Source organism: Lycium ferocissimum, chromosome 9, assembly GCF_029784015.1.
Source record: "Lycium ferocissimum isolate CSIRO_LF1 chromosome 9, AGI_CSIRO_Lferr_CH_V1, whole genome shotgun sequence".
Taxonomy (NCBI): Eukaryota; Viridiplantae; Streptophyta; class Magnoliopsida; order Solanales; family Solanaceae; genus Lycium; species Lycium ferocissimum.
In genome coordinates this window covers 24,509,044-24,515,158 of record NC_081350.1, presented here as the reverse complement: position 1 = coordinate 24,515,158, position 6,115 = coordinate 24,509,044, and the positions used below count along the sequence as shown (strand labels likewise).

At 37.4% G+C, this 6,115-nt stretch overlaps 1 pseudogene; it reads left to right on the top strand.

The window, feature by feature from the left end:
* Positions 1-4,681: 4,681 nt before the first annotated feature.
* Positions 4,682-5,561, top strand: LOC132029981 (catechol oxidase B, chloroplastic-like; annotated as a pseudogene).
* The last annotated feature ends 554 nt before the right edge of the window (positions 5,562-6,115 follow it).

Sequence of the window (6,115 nt, the reverse complement as noted above, 5' to 3'; positions counted from 1 at the left end):
GCAAACATATTTTTTTTTCCCCCAAAACGTCGACCTATGGCAAATTCTTGGGATAGCCACACCGAATGGAATAAATTTCATACCTTGGATCCATGCCCACTGCATCTCAAGCCAATACATCACTCTACCACAACAATATAGAATGCCTTTAAGGACACTCATTCCCATGGCCTTATGGCACATCTGGCTAAATCAAAATAGCAACTTATTCCAAAATACTCATAATACCACAAACATTGATAAACTCTGAGACCATGTCCTAGAATACTACCACCTAACCCATAGCAATAACTCATAATCTACTTATAATAATAGAGTCACCTCGGCTATTTGTTGGGAAAAAACACCCATGAACTGGTACAAATTAAATACTGATGGGGCTTACCACAGTAACACAAACAAAAGTGGCGCAGGAGGCATTATTAGAAATACAGCAGGACATTGGTTGCAAGGATTCGCAACACGTATCATGGCCCAATCAGCCCTTCATGTAGAAATCCAAGCGCTATTGCAGGGCCTGGAGCTGGCTTACACTAAAAATCTATTTCCACTCATAGTGGAAGTCGATAATCAAGTATTAGCAGAACACTTAAACAGGAGAACACTTATTATAGCTCAGACAAATACTCTTGATGACTGCACATTCCTCCTAAATGCCATGGAGAATGCAGCAGTTCAGCACATCTTTCGGGAAGCCAACAAGGTGGTGCATGAACTCGCAAAGTTTGGACTGAATACTGACAATTAGGAGAACCAACCTTTTGGGATTACCCTATGTTTATTCGGCTATTAACTAATGACTATTTAGGAAGGTCATCGTTAAGATCCTTTCCATGTAACTAGCACAAACAATGTTGTTACTTTCCTGCATTTCGTTTCAGTCTATAAAAGTTTCTTCATTCACCAAAAAAAAAAAAAAAATTAGCTAGATACTCATGTTTATAGGTTACTCAAAATTACTTTCTATAACATTAGTAATTGAGGAGTATATATGCAACAGAACTTTATTTTTTTAATTAAAATACACAAACTTAGAAAGACAATTAGACAAACAACTAAAACAGAAAAGAGAGTAATACATAATGTTTGTCTAATTGTTTATGCAAATAGGACCCTAATTTCTTATTGTTTATGCAATCTTGGTCCGTCACTTTCAGAAGGGTGCGGTTTTCGTCATATAACAAGAAGGAACTACCTAGCCAATCCTTGTTATTGAGACATAATACAATTAGATAATTAAAAATGTGCTCTTCTAATAATTTAAGGTTTTTGATTAGATGGTCACATAATTTATTATCTTGTACGATACTCTTATCCCATATATGCGCCAAGTTTAAGAAAAAAATGAATACTTTGAAATTTTTGATCTAAAACAAGCCTTATAAAGTGATTAGTGTGGCTATAAATCATCTAATAAAGGTTAAAATGAGACTATTAAAGTTAAATTATTTCTAAATATAGAAAAATGACTTTATTTTTTGACATACTAAAAAGGTAATGTGTCACGTAAACTGAAACAATAGAAATATTACAACAAACAAGAGGTCTGGGTTCACGTATTTGGCTCATGAAAAAAATCAGACGCAAACGTGAGGAAAAATGTTGACACATAATATAACTAAATACTTAATAAACATTTAGATGAGACAATCACGTGAAGTCGCATAATGATATACAACGCCTTCCAGGAAACTTTCCTGAATCTTTGTCTTTTAAGTTTTAAGGGAAATTTGCACGATTGTCCTTCATACGGACTGATCTTTAATTTTTGCCCCTCAATTCGCTGGCCTTTAATTTTTGTCCTTCGCTTAAAAAGGTGGCTGAAAATATCTGGAGGTTTTGGGTTCGAAACCCAACAGAGTAAACAATAATAATAATAATTTCGCAAGGTATAGGTTTCTAGGAATCTATGCCTATTCGAGTGAAGTTACATAGAACCTATGCCCGAGACGACAGACTTTTTGCAAAAATCTTACCTTGCGATTTTTTTTTTGACTAAGCAGGGGTTCGAAACCGGAACCTCGAGAAACGTAACCAGAGTCACTGCAATGGAACCATAGTCGATCTTGGTCATTTCGGTGATAAGGTCCAAACAACTCAACTCCAAACGATGACTAATAACTTAACTCTAATGTACCGTCAAATGATAATTAATGCTCCATTCCCGTTGCTTTCTTTGGTCAGCCTTACCCTCTAGGAGCTGATCCAAGTCCAGGGATGGGAACTATTGAAAACATTCCTCATACTCCCATACACATCTGGACCGGTGACAACCCTAGGCAGCCACATGGTGTGTTACACCTCGCATTTTTCATACGTTGAGTTTCGCCAAATGCTAATTGTCCTAGCCTTGGGAAGTAGGAATTTTTTTTTTTCGAGGTCATGGGGATAGATATGTCCATCTTGAGTATATAATGGAGTAAAACCATGTTTAGTAAGCCTCGGGAAGATTTAAGACTCGTCGGATCATCGGAGTTAAGTTTCGGTGGAAGTTTGGTAAAATGTCACATTCAGCGCACTTTGTGGCGCAACGTACGGCGAGAAAGCGCGCTTTGCGGCCACGCGGTTGCGCGACAAAGTGCGACAAAGAAATTTTGTGATTACGCAAGGTACGTGACACGACATGCGTTTAGCAAAGCTCGCGCATGTTGTGTTGGTCGAACACGGACCACTATAAATAGCCCAAATTCGACCCTAACTCATTATTTTACCATTTTTGGACCTAGAAATCTCTAGAAACTCTCTCAACAAGTTCTCTTATGATCTAAGAGCAAAATCAAGGGCAAACCAAGTGATACTAACATGAAGAATTCCATGACCATCATTAGATTGTTCTTCCTCTTGTGGTGTTGAATTTGGAGAATTCTTGGAGGTGGAGGAATTTCGAGTTTAAGGCGATCCTTGTGATTGAAGGTAAGATTATCACTCCATCTTCATGTTTATAGTATTATTTGGCATTTATATAACTTGGGTGAAGGAGAAATTGTGAAAGTAAGGTTTAAGTTGTGCTAGAACTTGTTCTTATCTATACTTGAGTATGAATTGTTCTAGACTTGGTATGGTTGTGATGTTGTTGGGCTGGTTTGAACAAATAAAGTTGTAATATGAAGTTGTTGGATTGCTAAGTGAGTTGTGAAGATGGGTAGGGAACTAGTATAGAACCGAGGGAAACAAGCTACATGAATCTCATGCACATGAAATGTTCGACAAAATGTCTAAATGAGTTCTCTTAAAAGTTATGAACCCGTCGTTGATACAGATACTTCGTTTAATGTAGATAATCATTTATAGAATGCACGAGGACTCGAGGGATCCGTATACTAAGGAGACAAGGTATGTAAGGCTAGTCCCTTTCTTTCAAAGGCATGACTCCTATAGAATGTTTTCCTATATATGTTTCCATGATCTTCTTGTATTCCAAAATGTTGAAAGATAAAGATTCTTGATAGTTCTTATGAGAAAGAGATAGATATGTTTTATGATAATGATGACAATAGTGATGATTTCATTTCTCAAGATCCTAAAGCTTGTGATATGATATTGTTGTAAAGCCAATGATTCTTACACGATTCCTCGACGATATTCTTTTATGCTAGTCTCACCTTATGATGTTAGTTCTTTAAGGTGAGACATGATGATCTAGACTACTCCATAATGGAATCGGAGGCTACCGACCTTATGTCACTCCGATAAAGTTATAACTCTTGCCAGAATACTCATATATGTTTCTATAGTACGGGATATGTGTACATATATAGGTAAAGGGACATATGAGTACATATATGTATATATATGAGATATGGGGAAGGGGAAGGCGCTATAGACGCATGATCATTTGCTAATTGATTATATTTCTATGATGTATATGGATATGTGAGCATGAATACAGGGGATAAAGGGGAAAAGGGCTAGAGCGCTATAGACGCATAACCACCTGATCAGTTGGTATCTGATATGATTATACCATCCCGGACGCGGGATGCCCGGACGCGGAATTTGTGGATAAATGGATCGTGCCGCACGTTCCGCGGCTATATATGGACATATGTATGTATATATATGTTGATGTATGATGATATATATATATATATATAAGTGCACGTACGAAAGATGCTAAAGGAAAGTTAATATGCATGATTTCGCCTGAAGAGGCCATATGTCACAGGTTTTCCCTTTATCCCATATTTCCTATATTTTTTGTCATTATGTTGTTATACATGCCATACATACTCAGTACATCGCTCGTACTGACGTCCTTTCTTTTATGGACGCTGTGTTCATGCCCACAGGTAGACAGGGAGACGGACCGGATTCTTAGGAGTCTTATCAGTAGCTTACGGGAGCACCTTATTACTCCGGAGGTGCCACCTTTTGATATATTCTTTTGTGTATATATTTGGGTATGACGGGGTCCTGTCCAGTCCATATGTCTAGTACTCTAGTAGAGGCTCGTAGATACATATGTGTGGGTAGTATGGTCTCACGGTTTCTCCTCGTATGTATATATATTGTTTTGATAGCCGAAGGGCTTATGTATATAAAGGTGATTATGTTTCAAAGTGAAAATGGTTTCCCTATGAATAGAGGCATGAGAATAATGAATGAACGCGGGATGGGTATGATGAATAGTAGTATGAGCGGTGCTCGGTGGTTAGCCCCGGGTACCCGTCATGGCCCCTAGTCGGGTCGTGACAGAGAATATGGGTAATTTCAACTCAGCTGGTTTAGACCCGGTTTTCTATTGCCACCATGCTAATGTGGACCGGATGTGGTCCGAGTGGAAACAAACAGAAGGCAAAAGAAGGGATCTGACAAAGATTGGTTAAACTCAGAGTTCATTTTCTACGATGAAAATCGCAACCCTTTCCGTGTGAAAGTCCGAGACTGTTTGGACACTAAAAAGATGGGTTATGATTACGCGCCAATGCCCACCCCATGGCGTAACTTTAAGCCAATAAGAAAGACTACAACAGGGAAAGTGAATACAGGTTCACTTCCACCAGCCAGCAAGGTATTCCCACTCGCGAAGCTGGACAGAGCCATTTCTTTTTCCATCAATAGGCCAGCTTCATCAAGGACTTCACAGGAGGAGATGCTGACATTCAATAAGATACAGTATGATGATAGCAAGCAAACAAGGTTCGATGTGTTCCTCAACGTGGACAAGACTGTGAATGCCGATGAGCTTGACAAGGCAGAGTTTGCAGGGAGCTATACTAGCTTGCGACATGTTCATGGAGATAATACGACTCATGTTACGAGTGTTACTTTCCAGCTGGCCATCACTGAACTGTTGGAGGACAATGGCCTGGAAGATGAAGACACTATTGCGATAACTGTGGTTTCAAAGAAAGGTGGCGAAGGTATCCCCATTGACAGTGCGGAGATCAAGCTTGTGGAGTGTTAGGTCCTGGTGTGGTGGCTATGGTGCCAAAATTAAACTGCAGTGTTTGGTTTTATTTTTATTTCTATGAAAAATATCAGCTACACTGCTGAGTGTCTTTCTAGTTGTTGCTAGATCTGAAATAAATATTTGCCTCCATGCAAATTTCTGTCATCAATCTCATTTTTTTTTATTCTGGGCTTAATTTCATTTGGTGATGTCAAAATTCTTCAGTGAAATAAAACGGCGTATGTATAATGAAACATGATCTAATCACTGAATAATATAATCTAATGTATGATATTTTATAACTTAATCAGCCTTAAAATGACTAGTCCAAATAATAGTATGAAAACAGTGAATAAGTTAAAAGATCATTAAACTACAGCAGATGTCTCACTAATAAAGTCACTTATGTTTGTTTTGGATAAAAAATGTCATTCAAAGTTAGACTACTTTACCTATAGAGTCATTATATCCAAAAAATTAAAGAAATAATTACATAAATCTCCCCCAAGTTTGATTTTGTAACACTTTCTTCTTCTGTGGTTTACTTGCCTCTCTTATTTTTATTTTTTTATGATATTTTTTTTAACCTAAATATTATGAATATAAAAAAATTAATTTTACCTATTTATTTAGGATATTTTCTTTTGTGTTTTATGAATTCTGCAAATCATAATTTATTCTTTAATTATTTGTGAACTTTAAAGAATCTTAAAACTAGGGGTG